This window comes from Monodelphis domestica, chromosome 6, assembly GCF_027887165.1.
Source record: "Monodelphis domestica isolate mMonDom1 chromosome 6, mMonDom1.pri, whole genome shotgun sequence".
Taxonomy (NCBI): Eukaryota; Metazoa; Chordata; class Mammalia; order Didelphimorphia; family Didelphidae; genus Monodelphis; species Monodelphis domestica.
The window spans coordinates 61,686,009-61,707,278 of record NC_077232.1 but is presented as its reverse complement, the minus strand read 5'-3'; the positions used below and the strand labels follow the sequence as shown (position 1 = coordinate 61,707,278).

General features: G+C 41.9%; 1 protein-coding gene across 8 annotated transcripts in view; it reads right to left on the bottom strand.

Moving 5' to 3' along the window:
* Positions 1-21,270, bottom strand: part of IRAG1 (inositol 1,4,5-triphosphate receptor associated 1) — a 233,145-nt gene that overhangs the window by 110,864 nt on the left and 101,011 nt on the right. For all 8 annotated transcript variants that reach the window (XM_056802088.1, XM_056802090.1, XM_056802086.1 and 5 more), the window contains one exon: positions 8,528-8,630. The gene's annotated coding sequence lies outside the window, so the exon portion shown is untranslated. The remainder of the gene's footprint in view (positions 1-8,527; positions 8,631-21,270) is intronic.

Sequence of the window (21,270 nt, the reverse complement as noted above, 5' to 3'; positions counted from 1 at the left end):
TTGTCCACGGTGACAGCAATATCAGACGATGATTATCTGGGAAAACTTGGCTACTCTCAGCAATGCAATGATCTGGGACAATTCTGAAAGACCCATGACAGGGAATGCTCTCCACCCCTAGGGAAAGCATTGTCAGAATTGTCTTTCACATCAGTGTCTTTATGGGTTTATTTTGGGATTTGGCTTATGTTTGAGTTTGCTCTTAAAATGATGACCAATATAGAAGTGGGTTTTTCATGACAAAACAATTTTTAATTAAAAAAAAAGAAATATCCCACATCTAGGAGTCTCCTATATTAGCGAAACACTAGTATTTATTTCTTCCTACCAAGTGTCAGGTACCTGATAAGCACTGGGGATATAAAGAGGCAAAAAACCTCCAAAACAAACAAAAACGAGTCCTGGCCCTCAGAAACCTCACAATTTAATAGGGAAAGCAACAGGCAACCAGCTATGTACAAACAAGATATGTACTGGGTAAATAGGGAGTAATCTCAGAGGGAAGGCACTAAGAGTAAGAAGGACCAAGAAAGTTTTTTGGGGTTGTTTTTTGCATAAGGTGGGACTTTAGCTGAGACTTTAAGGAAACCAGGGCAGTCAGGAGATGACAGGGATGAGGAAAGAAAGCACTCCAGGTATGGGGAACAGTCAGAGAAAATGCCTGGAGTGAGAAGATGGATTGTTGTGTGCAGAAGAGAAAAGAAATCAGTGTCACTGAATTTCAGAGTAGGTGGAGGCGGCCCAGCTCCTATCCTGTGTCAAACTGATTAGAGAGGGGAAAGTCTGAAATAATCTATGAAAAGCATTACAAAAACAGTTCTACGTAAATTGAGGTGATACTATGATGATTATTGGTATTATAATTATCTTATATTTGTAGAGGAAAAACCAAGTGGATGAAGGATGTCCAGTGCTACTGAACCACCAATCCAAAGAACTGGTTCAACATGAATCTTGTATAGACAATACACAAGGATGATGAGCTTCCTCTAGAATTAAACCAAAGGATGCACAAAGGCTAAATTGCCTGTGGAGAATTTTGCTGTGCCATTAAAAAATGGCTCTGAATCTCTCTCCAGAATACCTTTTTTCACAAGAATATTATTCTGGTGATACAAAGCCTGGAAAAGTTTCTTCAGTTTCTGAAGAATTAAAGTTGTGGATAACCCCAAAGGCAATGATGGGTCTGAATTGGCTGAAGCATATTAACAGTTATAGCTTGCCTAGAATATGGTCTGGGAGACCTTGCATCATGTCACTCCCCTTCTTAAGAAGTTTTACTGGCTCCCTAAGGTCTCTAGGATAGAAAACAAACTCCTCTGCTTCTTATCTAAAATTCTATACACACTTATGTTACCAGTGAAAAATTGCATAGAAAAGAGGACATGGAAGGCACCAAGAGATAGCCATATGAGAAGAAATGGAGGCAGGCCAATTATGTAAAAAGAGGGAGTAATAACCAATGGCAGCTTGGGCATTTCATTGATATCTGTGATGTAAAGAGATCAAGAAGTCCATAGAAGGCCCTTTGGGAACATGGCTTAGTCCAGTACCTGGAATGTGGTAAATATAATAGTTGTTTGTTAACTGATCGACAGGGACAAGAGTAACACAGGAAGAGGAAGTATGGCTGGATTTGGGTCTACATCACTGGAGGGAGTACCCACATGAATGAGATCACAGATCCATAAATATTGAATCTGCTGTAGGGGAGTAAATCATGTACTAGTAGTATCCCTTCTATATCATGGTGGTTAGGAGCATGGAGCCCTCCATAATCTGGAAAATCACCTTAAATTGTTTTAGTCTTCCCTCTGTACCAGAGAAGTCTGATTTTTTCTTTTTCTTTTATGAAGTATTTAGTACCAAAAGAAAGTGTGTAAGTTTGTGATATTAAAGGATAAAATATATTGATATTCCATAATACAGTACATATATTCTATGCATTTCTGAGTTTCTAAACTTTTTCTGTCACCCACTGGTCTCCGTGTATTGTCTGTGGTTTCCACAAAGCTCCCCTAAAAATCCCATTTAATTTTTTATGCTGACCCATGATATATGGAAATGGGAAAAGTCATGATTTGGAAGGAATACTTGTAATTAAGTCAATCATCCAGATTCTTACTCCATAGCAGACCAAGAACAACAAGTGTAAAAGGGGAAAGGAAGGGCTGCTTACAGGAAGGTTTACTGACTGAAAATGGGGATGTGAGAGTTGATAGCCTGATGTAGAGGAAGGTCACAGAGAGACTTTGAGAAACAGACACAAGCTCTCACAAGGGCCTGGCAGCCTAGGGCTGCTAAGTATTAGAACCAACATCTCCAGTCATCTCAAAGAACATCACTGCATTGCAGCCTCAGTGGAGAAACAGATATTTGTAAATATGATAGGGCCACAGGTCCTCTTCTTCTAGACCCAGTGCTTTCCATTGCTCAGCCCTGCCCTCTGATCAGTACCAGGACCAGAGACACTTCAAAACTTTCCTGGGAGTCTCACTTCCAGATTGTTAACTTCAGCATCTCTGCACATCTGGCTAAAGGACATTATTCTCAATGAAAATATGTGTAATTGCTCAACAAGAGACAGTTCAAAGGCTTTGGACACCAGCAGCAGTATCTGTGCTTCACAGCTCAGCTTGGATTGAAATAAATCTTGTCCAATGGCCAGCCAGACTGTCTTCCTTGTCTCCTCTATCGGCCTGATCTAGTGAGGTGGAGAGGGGCGGAAATCTCAGACTCAGTGATTCAATCTATGTTTAGTCATATTCTCACAATGGGCAGGCATATGGTCTGCCACTCTTCAACCTTTAGAGAGTCCGGACAATATTTACCATCAAAAGCAAGGACAGTGCCTCCCATTCCCTGACTTCCAGAGAGTAGGAACAATGTTTGATATAAAAAGCAAGGACAGAGTCTGCCATAACCCAACCTTCAAAGTATTAGAAACAGAGACAGTGTCCTCTATTCCCTGGCTTTTAGATGGTAGAGACGATGTTTGCCATCAAAGTCAAGGACGGAGTCTGCCATTCCCCAACCTTCAAAGGGGAGGGACCATATTAGAAACAGACAGTGTCCTCTGTTCCCTGGCTTTTAGATGGTAGAGACGATGTTTTCCATCAAAAGCAAGGACAGTGCCTCCCATCCTCTGATGTTCAGAGAGCAAGGAGAGTACATGCCATCAGAAACAGACACTGCCCCCAACTCTGACCTTCAGTGGACTGCCACTCCCTGGTCTTCCATGGGCAGGACTGGTGGCTGCGTGCGCATGTGGACAATAGAGCTGAGTCACTAAGCAGTTTGATTCTGCCCTCCCACTTCTATTTAGCTTTCTTCAATAACAGTGACTGTTTTTCCCCTTCTGGACCATAGAATTGCTAAAATTCCTTTGAACCACATCAGGGGAAGCAACAATTTGCAAACTATTTAATTCCAGTTCCCAAACTTCTCCAAGGACAGAGTTTCCTGATAGCTTCGCTTCATCTCCCTCCAGAAACCTTCTTTCTTGCTGTCTTCATGGTGGTTGTTGCAACTCTGGGGATGATCTTCTCGCCCAACACACAGTTTACACTCAAACTTTAATCAGCCCTTTCTCTGTTCATATTTAAAACAAAAGTACCCAAACCTACTTGCACAAGTTCTTTATTAAAACAGCACCCAGTCTATTGATTATAAGATTATGGATCCAGAGTTAGAAGAGATCTTAGAAACTATCTCCCTATTTTACAAATGGAGAAACTGAGGCCCAGGGAGGTTTAATGCCTTGTCCAATGTATTAAGTATCAGAGAGTAAATTTGAACTTGTCTTTGAACTCATTATATTCCATTACCTTTCCTCCTGCTTTGAATTCTAACAGCTTCTTAATAGTGGAGAACCACATTGTTAAGCCCCTACTGATATAGTTTGTTTGTCCCATGTTGATTAACCTTGTCACTCTTCCATGCCTGGAAATTGAAATTCCTGGAGGATAGGAGCCTCACACCCCTCGCCCCTCTCTCTCTCTCTCTCTCTCTCTCTCTCTCTCTCTCTCTCTCTCTCTCTCTCTCTCTCTCTCTGTGTGTGTGTGTGTGTGTGTGTTTCTCTCTCTCTCTCCCTCTGTCTCTGTCTCTCTGTGTCTCTCTCTGTGTGTCTCTGTGTGTGTCTCTCTCTGTCTGTGTGTGTGCGTGTCTCTGTGTCTCTGTCTCTGTCTCTCTCTCTCTCTCTCTCTCTCTCTCTCTCTCTCTCTCTCTCTCTCTGTCTCTCTCTCTCTCTCTGTCTCTCTCTCTCTCCCCCTGTCTGTCTCTCTCCGTCTCTCTCTCCCCAAAGAGGAATGGTTTGTTTATTGCAATCTTCAATACATACCACTAAAAGACACTTTCTTCTGTCACTGTAACACGTCTCTTCTTTGTAATGGTTTGCAAATCAGAAAAGCTAATGCAACATTGTTTTTTCTTTCTTTTAGTTTATCTGCATGTTTTGTAATATTCGGTATCACAGACACTCCTGGAGTAATTAATACCTAATAGTCTGTATGTAGATTCAGGCATGCCAACATCTTTCCCTATGTAAGAGTTACTATGACCATTCTCATACGATACAATTACATCAAAGTTTTTTTTTTTTTAACCCTTACCTTCCATCTTGGAGTCAATACTGTGTATTGGCTCCAAGGCAGAAGAGTGGTAAGGGCTAGGCAATGGGGGTCAAGTGACTTGCCCAGGGTCACACAGCTGGGAAGTGTCTGAGGCCAGATTTGAACCTAGGACCTCCCGTCTCTAGGGCTAGCTCTCAATCCACTGAGCTACCCAGCTGCCCCCCCAAAGTTTTGTTTTAATGAAATTACAAGCCTTTCTCTCTGTCTGTCTCTCAAACCTTTTGTTTTAGAATCAATAGTATGTGTTGGTTCAAAGTAGAAGAGCAGCAAGGGATAGGCAATGGGGGTTTAAGTGACTTGCCCAGGTCACACAGCTAAGAAGTGTCTTAGGTCAGATTTGAACCCAGAGCCTCCTTCTCAATCCACTGAGCCACCCAGCTGCCCCCAAGATCCACTTTTAAAGAAAAATTTCAGCTGAGTGTTGGGATTGGGAAATCTCAGGAAAAGTCTTGAGACTGGATTTTTTGAAGACAGAACTAAGCCAAGAAGATACTCACAGTGAGCCACCAATAGGTAATGCCCTATTGTTAAGTGGGTGCTAACTTAAGTTGTTTCTAGCTGCTGGACAAGTACAAATGCTACTTGGTATCTCCTAAGTTATGATGACAGGAACAACATTCAAAATAGGTACTATGCTAAGAACTAGGGATTCAAAGCAAGGCAAAAACCAAACTAGATAGATAGAAGAGTGAGAGAGAGAGACACAGAGAGAGAGAGACACAGAGAGACACAGAGAGAGAGAGAGAGAAAGAAAGAAAGAAAGAAAGAAAGAAAAGAAAGAAAGAAAGAAAGAGAAAGAGAGAAAGAGAGAAAGAGAGAAGAGAAGAGAGAAAGAGAGAAAGAAGAGAAAGACGAGAAAGAGGAGAAAGAGAGAAAGAGAGAAAGAAAGAAAGAAAGAAAGAAAGAAGAAGAGAGAAAGAAAGAAAGAAAGAAGAAAGAAAGAAAGAAAAGAAGAAAGAAAGAAAGAAAGAAAGAAAGAAAGAAAGAAAGAAAGAAAGAAGGAAGGAAGGAAGGAAGGAAGGAAGGAAGGAAGGAAGGAAGGAAGGAAGGAAGGAAGAAGAAAGAAAGAAAGAAAGAAAGAAAGAAAGAAAGAAAGAAAGAAAGAAAGAAAGAAAGAAAGAAAGAAAGAAAGAAAGAAAGAAAGAAAAGAAGAAAGAAAGAAAGAAAGAAAGAAAGAAAGAAAGAAAGAAAGAAAGAAAGAAAGAAAGAAAGAAAGAAAGAAAGAAAGAAAGAAAGAAAGGAAGGAAGGAAGGAAGGAAGGAAGGAAGGGAGGGAGGAAGGGAGGGAGGAAGAAAGGAAGAAAGGAAGAAAGGAAGAAAGATATAGGTAGTTAAATGGGTAGATAGATGGATGAATGAATGAATGAATGAATGAATGCAAAAAAGTTCCTGTTGTCAAGTTGCTCACAGCTTCATGTTTTAGTTAGACCTCTGCAAAATCAGCCAAATTATAATGAAGAGTCAAGTCTTGTAGGAGCCTTATAAAGGTCAGTCCTGTTCTCTCCCTTGAGGGTTTCTTTGCTCAGTTTTCAAAAAGGACACTTGCTTTTTTTTGAAAAGTCTGCCTCAGATCCCTGAGCTACTAACCTGCTATACTCTCTTGGAGAGGAGAGGAGAGGAGAGGAGAGGAGAGGAGAGGAGAGGAGAGGAGAGGAGAGGAGAGGAGAGGAGAGGAGAGGAGAGGAGAGGAGAGGAGAGGAGAGGAGAGGAGAGGAGAGGAGAGGAGAGGAGAGGAGAGGAGAGGAGAGGAGAGGAGAGGAGAGGAGAGGAGAGGACCCTTTCAGGGTTTTCTACTTAGTATTCAGATCCTCTGGAACCAGACTTTTTTTCATTGTGCTATTTGAGCCTCAGTTTCCCCAGGTGAAAAATGAGAGATTTGCCTGGATGACCTCTATGTATTCTTCTAATTCTGTCATTTTAAAAGTTCTAATATTCACTTAAAAGCTATCTATAGTTCTTTACAAGAGGAGGAAACTCCCAATTAGCCAAGAAGCTAATGAAAATCACCCTCTTGAACCTCCCTGAATGATGAATATGGTAGCAGCCAGGAATGTAGATGTCAGTTCACATCATGTCAGAGTGGTTCTTCATATTTAAGGTGCTGTTTTATACCATAGAGTTGAAGTTACTTGTTCGAGGTAATACAAATGAAAAATGACCAAGGTGAGATTTTAATCAAGTCCTCTGACTGCAAAGCCAGTGCTCTCTTGACTATACCATGACCCTGTCCCCTACTTTTAGAAGGAAATGGAAGCCTAGTAATAGAAATCATCTTACCCAAGGCCAAATTACTAATAGAACCAGAACTAAAACCCAGTGCTTCTGATATTAAATTCAGTGCTCTTTGTTCTATAATCTAACTTTATTGCCCAAAGACATACAAGCAGAATTTGAACCCGGGCCCTCTGCCTCTAACTGCAGCGTTCTTTCCATTACTCCCAGACTTGGAGGGTCTATTCAGAAATAGAACAGGACACACAGCTCTATAAGCCTGTACAATTTAGACTCTTCCCACATTTTTGGTCCTTCTAAAGAAAGAACTGTCCCCTTGTCCCTAGAGATAGGAGAAGGAAGGAAATTGCTTCCCTGACCTCAGTATAGATAGGACAAAAATACTGAAAGATGTTTCCTGAAAGGGGAACCATCACTTTCACAGAGAGGAACACCAGCTCCCGGCCCTTCCAGTCATGCCCATGATGAAATCAGCAGGGGCACAGTTGTGCAGCTGTTATATTATCCTAGAAAAATTGTCCTATGCCTTGGTGCCATCTTCCCTTGCACCCTGCTCCCAGATGGGATCCAGGGGTTGCAGAGTAAAGCTCTTAGCCAAGCTTGATTAGAGCTGCATGGATGGAGACCAGGGACATAGAATCAGGAGGTACACCAGTGGGTTGAAGGAAGAGCTGGACTATGGGCTAGGAAGAATACAAGGGGCTTGCCATGTGACTTTGGCCACATTGCTCTCTTCATTTAGTCTCAGTTCAGAAAGTTCATAGGTTCAGGGAGCTAGAGCTGGAAGGAACCTCAGAGAGCGGGCAATCCAACTCCTTCCTTTTACAGATGAAGATAATGAGATCCATGAAGATTAAGTGACTCACCTAAAGTCACTTAGGTAATAAGCATCAAATAAAAGATTTGAACCCAAGTCCTTTGCCTCCAAAGATCATGCTCTTTTTACTGTGCCACTCTCTGGGTTTCAGGTTTCCCATTTGTACAATGAGGTATTGGGCTGGGTGATCTCTTTGGGTCCTTCTAATTCTGCCATTCTTTGATTTTATGGTTCACATAAGAACTGTTTTTAGCCTTTTATAAGGAGAAACTGAGGCAAAGGGGTTAATGGAAGTCATCCCCTTGAACTTGACTGATGGATGGGAATAGTGACTGCCAGGAAAGTAGATAATGATTCCTACTGTGTCCCTACTGGGACAGATCTAAATAGTGGAGGTGCTGGTTCCCACCATATTGGGGTGGAGTCTACATAACAGAGCTGCTGATTATCACCATCAGGGCAGGTCAAGATGCTTAGTAAAAAAAAGGCTTTTCTCCCTAGAGGTTCCAGTATCTAGTAGCATTGGGCATGCTCACCTCTTGTGGCAGTCAAGAAAAACCACCTGAATTCCTTACTTCAGAAACATGGTTAGCCAAAACAAACCATTGCTTTTTGCAGCCAGAACATGTTCTCTTCTACAAATGAGCTCTCCTTTAAGGCTGATATTACTCTCTGCAGCTTTAGCTCATTACTCTGACGTCTACCACACCCACATGGAGCAGATTCTCCGGCTACTTGAAGGTCTGCCCTTTGAGGACCACGGGTTCCCAGGCCAAATATCTAAAGAAGATGGAGCTCCAAGGATCAGACCCAGTATGCCCACCAAAGAAGAAAGAAAAACTCGTTACCTAATAGTGGACCTCAGAACCCGATGTCCCAGATGTTCCCGAAAGTGAAGAAGGGCAAATGAAATGGTGATCCTGTGGACGTCAATGTGGGATTGTCCTTCTCCTGCTTGGAACAAAAAGGGGGGATCAGGTTAATTTAACTGTCACTATTGAAATCTGAATTGAGGATTTGCAATCTGGTCAAACACAGAGATTCCAAGTCAAAGTCATCACTCCCAGATTGTCCCAATGATACCAAAGATCAGTAAGATCCCAAAGCCCTCCACTCATTGGTGATGGTAAACAGGGATGTGAGATTTGATTCTATGTGTTTGCTTATCCTCCAGTAATATTTTCCTTTATTTCTTCCCCCAAAGCTGCCTGCCTTCAGAAAGCTTTTGAGATGGATCTCAATGTCAAGAAACTCCCATTCTAATGTAGGAGCATCCAGCTGCAGGGCAGATGGAAAGTCCCATTGGTCTTTAAGGTCTGGCACTGAAAGCAGCAGGTCCTCCTCTAGTTGTTCTTTGGATTTGATATTTGCTTTTCCATCCCCAAAGTTTATTTCTGTGACTATGTACTCCCTGTCTTGTTTCTCTTTCCTGCACCCAGTTCTGCACCATCTGACTTTCCCCTTTTGTGTTAAAGCTATTTCCTGGCTTCATAAGTTGGCATTCCTATGAGATCCTGAAACTACCTGGGAAATTTTTGGTCTGGCACCCTGTGCAATGAGATTTTTCATTGTATCCATGGACCACGTTTAACAACAGGGCAGATGGGCCTACAAACATTTAGAAAATCAAATATATTCTCATCACTTCTGACAAAGTAATTTAAGAAGAACTTTGCCTCCTTTACCTAATCACCAGGAATTCATACCCCTCTCACCCTAGCTCAAAAGCAGAGAAAGCTTTAGCTCCTTACTCCTCCATCTTCCACACTTAGATGGAGCAGATTCACTGACCACTTGAATGTCTGACCTTTGAAGACCATGGGCCCGCAGGTCAAACAGCTAATGGTGATTGGAAAGGACAGAATGGCTCCAAGGGTTGAGAGTTGGTATACATCTGTCATCCAAGGGCCAAGTTAAGTCTGGTGCCCCACAAGTGTTGGCCTTCAGATGACAAACATTCTTTAGTCACAGCAACTCATTAAAGCTGTCTTGGACTCAGGGATTGTGGTCTTGTTGAGGCTGGGGAAGGGGGGAGATGTGAAGGAGAGGGCAACAATGTGGTGGAAGAAAAAACATCATCTAGTCACATGCTAATTCAAAACAAGCTTCAAGGCCAAGTATCAGTTTGGGGATTATCCATGCCTTAATGGCATTAGCCAAAGAATCCCAATGTGTTCTTTTATGGGAAAAAGGTGATGCCAAGGGCCTTGGGTCACAGTCAGGCTGGGGGTGGGGAGTAGTACATTGGCATTGAAGATAGCCTTCTACTCCCCATCCCCAACTCAGAGTTCAGAAAGGATGTAACCCCATTATCTAAGACCTCAGAGTCCAGGATGATGCCTGTTTTTTAAAGTTTATTTATTTAATTAATTAATTTTGAATATTTTCCAAGGTTACATGATTCATGTTCTTTCCCTCCCCTCCTGCCACCCCTCTCCATAGCCAATGAGCAATTCCACTGGGTTTTTACGTGTGTCATTGACCAGTATAAGGATGATATTAGAAATTAAGCTTAGTTATATTAGTTTAGAGATAAGAAGTAGAGAAGCTGGCTTCTAACTCCCTAACTCCTGGGGAAATGGGGTCTCCTCATGTTCCCTTCCCCCAAATTCTACTCTAGTAGGCTAGACTTTGGGCAACCACTCAGAAAGAATGAGATACACAGAGGAACAGAAAATGACTGCCCCATCCAGGGGATGCATGAACATGAGCCTTTGGAGAATTAAGTGTCTAGGGTCTACAAGTGTAAAAAGAGCAAAATGGAGCTCAACATAAAGAAAAACTTCTGGATGATTAGAGTGGCCCTTGTTTAGAACAGAATGGGTAGATCATAGGATTATAGAGATCAGAGATTCAAAGCTGAAAGAGATCTTAGAGACCATCTTTCTCATCCTCCTCCTTTTTGTTGTTCAGTTGTTTAAGTTGTATCTGACTCTTCATGACCCCACTTGGGGTTGTCTTCACAGAAATATTAAGGTAGTTTGTCTTTTCCTTCTCTGGCTTATTTTACAGATGAGAAAACTGAGGCAAACAGGGTCACATAACTTGTAAGCAGCTGAAGTTGGATTTGAAGTCAGGAAGATGAGTCCTATTTATGGCTCCATCTAGCTGCCCTCATTTTATGAATGAGGAAACAGAGACCTAGAGAATCAAAATGATTTAATTAATCTGATTCAATGAGTGTTCGAAGTGAAGATTCAAACCCAAGTCTTCTGATTCCAGAGTTTCCCACCCTTCAAGGTTTTTAAGCTGAGCAGGATGAGCACTTGTCCAGAATGTCATAGAGGGAATTCCTGCTTGGGAACAGGTTGGACCAAATAACCTCTGAGGCCCATTTGGGCTCCTGGCCTAGATCCTAACTGATTTCCTTTGTTCCCATCAGATGGACTAATGATGCCATATTTCCCCTGGCCACATGTCAGAAAGTCTGGACTCTTTCCTTAAAGACCCTGAGATCCTTGGGGACTCTAGGAGTCTCCTAAAAGGAGATGTTGTCTCCATCATGTTGTCATCCCTGTGGAGATGCGGTTTAGGTGGTGGTTCCCTATCCTTATATTTGTGGTCTGCTGCAGCCAAGCACCTATGGAAGGAGCAGTCCCAGTGGGTGTCTTTCTGGACATTTCTGGGCATTGCGCACACTTTATCCCTGGAGAGGAGCCAACCCTGGGTAGACCGCAGAGGTTGACACTTGTCATTTTGCTGTGACAAACCACAGTGCCTTCTTCCACTGTTCAGGGATGATTAAGTACTTGGAGGAAAGTCGAGCCCATCTGGAAGTTATCAAGAGCTGCTTGTGAAATGGCATGAAAGGAGTCAGAAATAACTGCCCTCAGGGGTGGGAAACCTGCTCTGTACCAGGAGCAACTGAACTACCAAAAAAAAACCAAACTCCATTGAGGATTAGTTTGATAAATAAAAACCATTTTTTTTTGCTTTGTATTTTATTTTAAAGAGAAATGTGCATAAAATCTTCCATTCAACCACTTTTAAAAAAACCTTACTTTCCATCTTATAATCAATACTGTGTATTGGTTCCAAAGCAGAAGAGTGGTAAGGGCTAGGCAATGGAAGTTAAGTGACTTGCCCAGGGTCACACAGCTAGGAAGTATCTGAGGTCAGATTTGAACCCAGGACCTCCTGTCTCTGAGCCTGGCTCTCAATCCACTGAGCCACCCAGATTCCTCCCCCCCCCCCATTTCTACTTATTGATTGGCTCTTCTGAGAATATCATTCAGACCACCTCTGCACAATTCTTTATTATTATTATTATTTTAATAAAAATTCTTCCCTTGCATCTTAGAATCAATTCTGTGTATTGATCTAAGGCAGAAGAGCAGCAAAGGCTAGTTAATGAAAGTTAAGTGCCCAGGGTCACACAGCTAAGAAATATCTGAGGCCAAATTTGAACCCAGAACATCTGGTTCCTAGACCTGGCTCTCAATCTACTGAGCCACAAAGCTACCTGCTATTGGCTCTTTTGAGGATATTCTTGAGTGCACTTCTATACAGTTCTTTGACTGAGAATATATTGCAGCTTCATCATGTCCACCATGCCACTATCCATTGCCTCTTGGACAACCCATAATTTGAATTCTTCAGAAAGTATGGTATTCTGTGAATTGCAGACAGAAAGCATCTATAGAAGGGGCAGCTGAGTGGCTCAGTGGATAGAGATGGGAGGTCCTGGGTTCAAATTTGGCCTTGGATATTTCCTAGCTGTGTGACCCTGAGCAAGTCATTTAATCCCCATTGCCTAACCCTTACCACTCTTCTGCCTTGGAACTAATATGTAGTATTGATTCTAAGACAGAATGTAAGGGTTAAAAAAAAAGAATACTGATACCAAAAAAATGGGTCTTTATTTCAGAGAGAAGCTTGGGATGGTCAAGAACATTGCCCAATTTCCCAAATGCAATCTAACCTGCTCTGGTGCTCCCACTTATTTCCCCAGCTGACATGCCTACAGGTCATGCCTATTTTATATGCCCAACTAATTGTCCATCTGAAGTGAGTATTCAAGATATAGCCATAGAATACATATATACGCATCGATATCCTCACACGCACACATGTATGTATACACACATGTGAATATGTCTCTATATACATGTGGGCATCCATCCCATGTTCTATGTGAAACCCCTTTCAATTCATTTAATTATCTCCTATTTATTTTATATATAGCTTGTTTATATGTATTTTTTTCCTTGTCTAACCCCATTCGATTGTTAGATTCTTAAGGGCAGGGATTGTATCTGCAGAGCTTGGCGCAGTGCCTGGCACATAGTAGGCATTTAATAAGTGCTTATTTATTTATTCTCTAGGTCTGGCTCTCAATTCATTGAGCCACCCAGCTGCCCCCACACTCAACTGGGGAAGATGCCCTGTAATAGAAATGACACTAGAGCGGTGGGGGCCATGGAAGTAGAATTCTGCATATATATATATATATATATATATATATATGCAAAACCAACTACATATGTATATATGTAGTTGGTTTTGTTCAACTATTTTTTTTTGTTACAAGGGAGAGCCTAATGGGTTGATGTATATGACAAAAAGACTGAAGTATAACATAAACACAATATCAATGTATTTTAAATAACAAAAAAAAGGAACATTGGCCTAGGAATCAGAAGATCTAGTTCAAGCACTTATCAAGTGAGCTTGGATAAGTAACAATCTTTCTGGGCCTCTATTTTTCATCTGTAAAATAAAGGAGGAAAAGAAAGAGCATAGTCCTGGAAGACATTCGTTCCTGTCTCCAGCTCTTCTACCAACTTCCCAAATGACCTTGGCTAAGTCACTTCCCTTCCTCTGAGCCTCAGTTTCCCCATATGTAAAATAAGAGAATTGTATTACATAGCTTCCAAGAAGCTCTAGATCTATGATATTATAAATCCAAGCTTTTGAAGGACTCTTTTAGTTCTGATGTCTATGACAGAATGAAACTCAATTAAAATATTCTATTTCAGTGAAGGAATAGAAGCTAATAGCAGGGTAGAAATAGGTAGAATTGCTGTATGGAAAATAAAAGGACAGAGAGAAGCTAGGTAGCACAATGATTAGAGAGCCAGGCCTGGAATTGGGAGGTCCTGGGTTCAAATCTGGCCTCAGACACTTTCTAGTTGTGTGACTATGGGTGCCTGGCCCTTACCTCTATTCTGCCTTGGAACCAAAATACTTAGCATCAACAAGAAGTGATGGGTTTAAAAAAGATGAAAAGGGGGCAGCTGGGTAGCTCAGTGGATTGAGAGCTAGGCCTAGAGATGGGAGGTCTTAGGTTCAAATCTGGCCTTAGCCACTTCCCAGCTGTGTGACCCTGGGCAAGTCACTTGACCCCCATTGCCTAGCCCTTACCACTCTTCTGCCTTGGAGCCAATACACAGTATTGACTCCAAGACGGAAGGTAAGGGTTTAAAAAAAAAAAGATGAAAAGACAGAGCAAGAGACAGAAGGAGAGATGTATATGAACCCAGGGAGAAACATAAGGACATCTTATATACAAAAAGACATAAGCTCAGAGATGCAAAGAGATTCCTGCAGAGACTCAAGGGAGGAAAGACCCCAGAAGTATATAGACTTTCCCAGAATAACAGCCTTATCTTGTGCATTCATAGCATATTGCAGCCAAAGATTTTAAAGCAATGTTGCATTTTTACAACTATGGTCATAAATGAAGATCCTACTTCTGATACTTGTTGCATGAAATTAAGTAAAGGACTGGATCTGGGTTGTGGATCAGAAGGTCTATCCCCAGGTTTGTTCTGTTGTCATCCACACACAACAGACTCTAAGCAAAATGACGTGGGAAATATTACCTACTTCACATTCCCAAGGATGAGTTCTCCATTACTGGAAGTATTCAAGCAGAGACTGGCTGGCTACTTGTTGGAACTATTGGAAAGGAGAGATGCCCTTTGGATAAAAGATTGATGGAATCCTCCTGAGACCTCCTTTAGCACTAGATTTATAAATAATGAGCTAGGTATACTTCCATGTAGACAGTGCCTTCAAGGTAAGAAGTCCTTGGGCTCCCTGATAGCCCCCTATCAGCCTTCTATTGAAATCCAATATACTGTAGTATCATGTAGATGATGGCAGCCATTCTCCCGCCATATTGTTTCTTCTATGCTTTTGAAGTTAATATGTCTCAGAGTTCTAAGTAGTAGAGGCACTGAGCTACTGCTAATAGAGTTTTGTTTTCTGAACTCTAAAAATAAAGAGCTAATCAAGTATCCTCACTCCCCCCTCCTTCATTCCATCCCCTTCCTCCTTACTCTGTCCTCAGACAGAGCCCAGGCTATGTCCAGTTCCTCTTGTGTCCTTTATCCCTCTGGTCATCCCCCAAACTCTAATCTCCTCTTCCTCATGAAACCTGCACTAATCATCTGCAAGTGAGCTGATGAGATCTCTCCCCTCATCTCCTTCATCGACTTCCTATTGTATTTTGGTAACCTTTAGCTGTCCAAAACCAAAACTCTGGAGGTTCAAGAGTCAGGAAATGTGGCACAGTGGTTGAGACTGACACTGAGAGACAGGAACATCTGTCTAGATTCAGTTTCCAACTCTAAAATTGTGTGACTAGGGGAAACTGAGGCCAGTTTATTCAATTGTAAAATGGGGTTAATAATGCCTTGTAGTGAGACAAGCTTAGCTCTGGTGTTAAGAAGATCTGAATTCAAATCCACACAGGCTGGGGTGCCCAAGCAAGTCCTTTAACTTTTGTCTGCATCAATTTCCTCAATTGTAAAATGGGGATAATAATAGCACCAGGGCTACTAGGTGGCACAGTGGATAGAGTACCAGGCCTGGAGTTAAGAAGACTCATCTTCCCGAGTTCAAACCTGGCCACAGATACCTACTAGCTGTGTGACCCTGGACAAGTCACTTAATCCTGATGGGCTCAGTTTCCTTTTCTATAAAATGAGCTAGAGAAGAAAACGGCAAACCACTCTAGTAGCTCTATCAAAAAACTCCCAAATGGAATCACAAAGAGTTGGCCATGACTGAAATGACAATAACAGCAACAACACAAAACTCAAAAAATGAGATTTTGTTTCTAGAACACAGAACAGTGCCTATCACATAGTAGGTAGTTAATAAATATTTTCCCTTCCCTCCCCCTTTGTTAAGAAGCTCAAATGAGATAAATCATAGGAAGAAAGTACTTTGTAATCCTTTGTAAATCCTATAAATGGCAGATATTTTTATTTCTCCCATTCAAATGGGAATTTCTTGAGAGAAGGGACAATTTCATTTTTGTCTTAGATTCTAGAGTGCCCAGCACTATATGCTTAATAAATGTTTGTTGAACTGAATAGAAAGTGAGTTCTCCATCACTGGAGGTATCCAAATAGATACTGGTTAGCTACTTGTTAAGGATGTTGGAGAAAGGAAATGCACTTTGGGTAAAATTTTGGCTAAATGCCCTTTGAGGTACCTTTTAGCACTAGGGGCTAGGTAAACAAATAATGAACTATTGGGGCAATGGATAGAGAGCCAGGCCTAGATATGAGAGTTCTTGGGTTCAAATCTGACCTCACACACTTCCTTGCTGGATGACCCTGGGCAAGTCACTTAACCCCAATTGCCTAGCCTCATTGCTCTTCCACCTTGGAATCAATACTTAGCAATGATTCTAAGACAGAAGGTAAAGGTTTAAAAAATATAACAAGCTACTTGATATATTTATCAGTATAATTCCACCTAGAGATATGTCCTCCATTGAGACTTATCTATCTCAATCATCTGTTTCCTGATGAAAACACCTAAACCCCGCATTACACAGCACTTAGCAGTGCATCTTACTCAGGTGGGGGATCTCATTACATCCTTTAAAAAAAAAAACTTATCTTCTGTCTTAGAATCAACATTAAGTATCTTGGTTCCAAGGCAGAAGGGTGGCAAAATCCAGGCAATTGGGTTTAAGTGACTTACCCAGGGTCACACAACTAGAAAGTATCTGAAGCCAGATTTGAACCCTGGACCTCCCATCTCTAGGGCTGAGACACCTAGCTGCCCCTGTACATACTTTTTGCCAATAGTAATATTTCAATCCTGATAACTTTATTATGAATTTTAGATGGAGAGAATTTTCTACTCTGCCCTATTTAGACCACATCTGGAATTCAGTTCTGAGTACTAAATTTAAAAAAAAACAAAAGAAAACATTGAGCATGTCCTGAGGGACAGACTAAGGCAGAGAAGGCACTCAAAACTGTACCAGGATTAACTGAAATAAAACTAGAGATGATCCTTGGAGAAGAGGAGACTAAAGGGGCACGTGGGAGCTCGCTGAGTATTTGAAGAGCTCTCCCCTGGAAGAGACGCTGGACCTTTTTGCTTATTTCCAGAGAAAACTAGAAGCAATGGGGCCTGCTGGGTGGCCAAAGGGAGGCAGATGTCAGCTCACTTTTTAACAATGAGAGCTGCCCCAGAGTGGAATGGGCTACCTCCACAGGAAGTGAGTATCCCTTCCAGTGTTCCAGATAACTGCTCATCGGGGATGCTGTCGAGGGACTCATGGATCAGGCTAGATGACCCCTATGGGCTCCAGGACTCTCATGAGATGCCCTGCCAGCAACATGAAAGCCCCATCCAGACTGACTTTGCTGGGTTGGTCTTTCATTTCAGGTCGAGCGATGGCTCTGAACAGAAGCCATGTTCGGAAATAGCTCCTGTGCCAAGCTGAAGTTTCCACTGACTCCTCACGGTCTGCATGAGTGGGGAGATTAATGAGACTCAGGATTCAAAAAATAGTACTCAGAGAAGCTAAAAATGTCTGCGCCCAGGGCCTTAAATGGTCCCAGGGGAACAAAGGCATTTTTTTTAATGTTCCCCATTCACCCGGAGCCCCACATGTCAAATGCCAAGTTAAATCTGTCTCCCGGGAAACTTTCTTTGTTCGGTTCACCCTACATGCATCAGATGCACTATTTCCAAAACAGGAAATGCTGGTGATTTATGCATTTTTTACTTGTTGTCACCCCATTGCCTTGCGTGTGTGTCTTTATCTTGAGGTGGATGGAGAAAGCAAAGGGGAAGGAGTGAGCCAGGGCTCTTGTTTCTTTTTGCTTGCAAATAAAATTTTGCCTTTATTCCGAAAGGAAGAACTACCTAGCAGAAGAAAAAAAAAAGAATAGCCAAAAACTGAAGCCTCAGGTCTCATGCTCTGTGGATCATCCTAAAGGCTTCCTAGTGACAGCATCAGGCTGGGTACTGTCCCAACTGGCAGAACTCTTAATTTTGTCATTTGCCAGAGATTACAAGAATTGTTGCAGCAGTGACAAGCTCCCATTTACCCAGGGCCTTACACTTTCCAGAATGATTCCTCACAACAACCCCCCAAGGCAGGTGGTGCAAGGATTTTTACCCTAGTTTTACAGAGGAGAATCAGAGAGTTGAGGCCACTTTTCCAAAATAACACAGCTAGAAATTGTCAGGGAAGGTTTTCTCTATCTAAGTTCAGTGTTCTGCCTTTTATACTATTATTCTTTCTTGGGAAGCCCTATATTTTCTTTTTTTCTTTTCAAATTAACTTTTATTCTTTTTAATGAACAATAAATAATCAAATTTATCTCCCTCCTACTCAACCCCATTGGAAAGAGTAGAAAAAGACCAAAATTTTTATCATAAATATGGACGGTTAAAAAAAAATTCCTGGGGGTAGCTGGGTATCTCAGTGGATTGAGAGCCAGGCCTAGAGACAGGAGGTCCAAGGTTCAAATCTGGCCTCAGACACTTCCTAGCTGTGTGACCCTGGGCAAGTCACTTGACCCCCATTGCCTAGCCCTTACCACTCTTCTTCCTTGGAGCCAATACATACTATTGACTCCAAGATGGAAGGTAAGGGTTTAAAAAAAAAATTCCTGTATTAGCCATTTTTTAAAAATCATGCTTCATTCCCTCTGTCAGAACATGAGCTACTTGCTTCTTCATCGGTCCTATGGAATCATGGGTAGTCACTGCATTGATCAAAGTTCTGAGGTCTTTCAAAATTATTTGTTCTTATGTTTTTTTTATCATGTAAAAATTGTTCTTCTTTTCTGTTCACTTAACTCTATATCTTCATACAAGTCTTCCTAGGTTTCTCAGAAATCTCCACTTCCATCATTTTTTTATGGCAAGATCACTTTCTTTATTACTCTTCTCTGCTTTCATTCATGTTATCGTGCTTCATTCCCAATCTGAAGCTCTCCTTTTGCTTCTTTTTGGTGAGGCTTACCATTGCAGATTCCAGTTTTTCTATTCTGCCCATTCTTTCGCTACGCAGGACATAAATCCTGCTCTCATAATTCTTGTATCTCTTCTAACCACTCAGGAACAGGGTGTTGTGGTTCCATGATCTCTTCAAATTCCAAGGATCTGCTGTCTCATCAAGTGTTAGGAAATATTTATTCCTAGATGCCTAAACTTGGCTATTATATCTAAAGACCATATTTCCTTTTGTTGTTAATTGGTTTTTTTTTTCTCTGTTGATTTATCTGCTTGTGTTCAAGGTCTTTGAATTTTATTCTTCCTGAAAACTTGGATAATTTCAGTCTTTCCCCCCTTTACTTTCCCCTCTTTTTCTCTTTCTGACTCCCTCTCCTCTAATTATGGTTTCCTTTGGGAATAGATCTCAAAGCATCTCAGTCCCCTCCCATATTGGGCAATTCCCAGTTCACTAGTCTAGGTCTTTTTCCTCAAGTGGATGGTCCTAGCTGGATTGCAGTGCTCTTTCCTTCAAGCTTAGTAGAGAGTTCCACCCTTCTTTCTCCACCCCTACCCCAACCAGATACACAGAGTATCTTATCTTGGTTCCCTATCCCACTCCCTGTGATCCTTAGCTCTTTGGACCACCATCGCCTGTTTAGAGTTGTGTAGTACCAGTGCCACAGGGTTGTGGGCCTCAGCAGGCTTTTACTCCAGAAGGTCTTTAGCCTACTGGCCATCTGACTTGGCTGGGGCATATTTCTGAAGCCTGGAACCAGGGTCTCCTCAGCACTGGAAATTGGGGAGGGTTTGAGGGTGTAAGAGAGGTTTTGTGGTAAATCTGTCCCATCCTTGGCTTTGCTAATGTGGCCTCATTGCTGGTTGAGTGGAAGGGTGTTGAGTTAACTCAGAGTCAATGGGAGGCTTTATTAAACCTGCTTTTGAATTCTGGATGTCTTAGATCGCTGTTTGCTAACCTATGGCATGCATGCTGGAGGGGGCTGCTCTCCTCCCCCTCTCTACCATGCCTGAGGACATTTTTCACATCATCTGCCCCTCTGCCCAGCTGCCCAATGGGAGCACTTCCTCCCTCTCCTAACTTGAGTAAGGTGTAGGGAAGGGGCTAACATGCAGCATGAGGGTGCAGTTTGGGCACTCAGTCTCTAAAAGGTTCACCATCACTGTCCCAGACCATGGAGACAGCTAAAGTTGCCTTATCTTTAGCACATAATTTCTGTTTTGGAGATGTTGATAGGTTGTAGGATCAGAGAAAACATCTCATTCTTAACCTTGATGTTCATGCAACCCAAGGCAGGGGATGAAACAATTTTATTCTTTTCACAGGCCATTATTTCTTCAGCCATTCCACAATTGGTACCACCACTCCCCCATTACCACTCCCTAGTTTCTAGTTCTTAGAGACTATAAAAAGAGCTCCTATAACTATTCTGCTACATAGAGGTCCTTTTCTTCTTTCTTTGATTTCTATGGAAGCCCCACCTATCCCAAATGTTTGATCACTAGCTCTAATGACCAGAGAATTTTCAGTTCTCTTTCTCTGGCCCTGTCCCCAGGCATAGAAATCCACCCTGCTGTGATTATTCTGCTATTGCTTGAACCTCTGGGGAACTCACTTCCTCCTGAGGCTGCTCATTCCATTCTTGGGCAACTCTAACAGTTAGAAAGTTCTTTATACTAAGCTAAAATTTGCCTTCCTGTTTCTGGAGTTTCTGGAGTCAGGAAAGAAACAACACAGAAAGTACAGGGAGCTTGCTCTGCAGTGAGAGGAGCTGGCTTCAAATCCCACCTCTAACATTTCCTACCCATGTGACCTTGGGCAAGTCACTCAACCTTCCTGGGTCTGTAGATGGACTCTGAGGTTACTTACAGCTTTGGATCTCACATCCTATGAATGAAAGGTATTCTGACAAGCATCCCTAAGGAATGAATTTTAACTTATCTATGTTAATTATTCTAAGAATTTAAGGATAGGAGCATGTAAGGTACTAAGAGGCATATTTCTGTTCAAAATAAAGACAAACTTTCCCACAATTAAATCTGTCTCAAAGTGGAAAGGAATGGATGGTCTCAATAAGTAGTGAGTTCCCCATCACTAGAAGTAGCTGAGCAGAAGCTTGAAGTAGATGCCCACTTGTTGAGGCTATACTAGAGGACTACAGAAGAATACTGGGTGATCTCTGGGATCCCATCCAGTTCAGGAATTCTGTGACCTGTTCCATACTCATTTCAGGCTGAACCACCAGTTTTTGGTACCCTCAGCTAGAATAATAGTAGTCAGCATTTATATAGCTCTTTAAGGTTTGCAAAGCACTCTAGAAGTATTACTGCCTTTTATCCCATCAACAACCCTGCAAGTTAGGTGTTATTATTA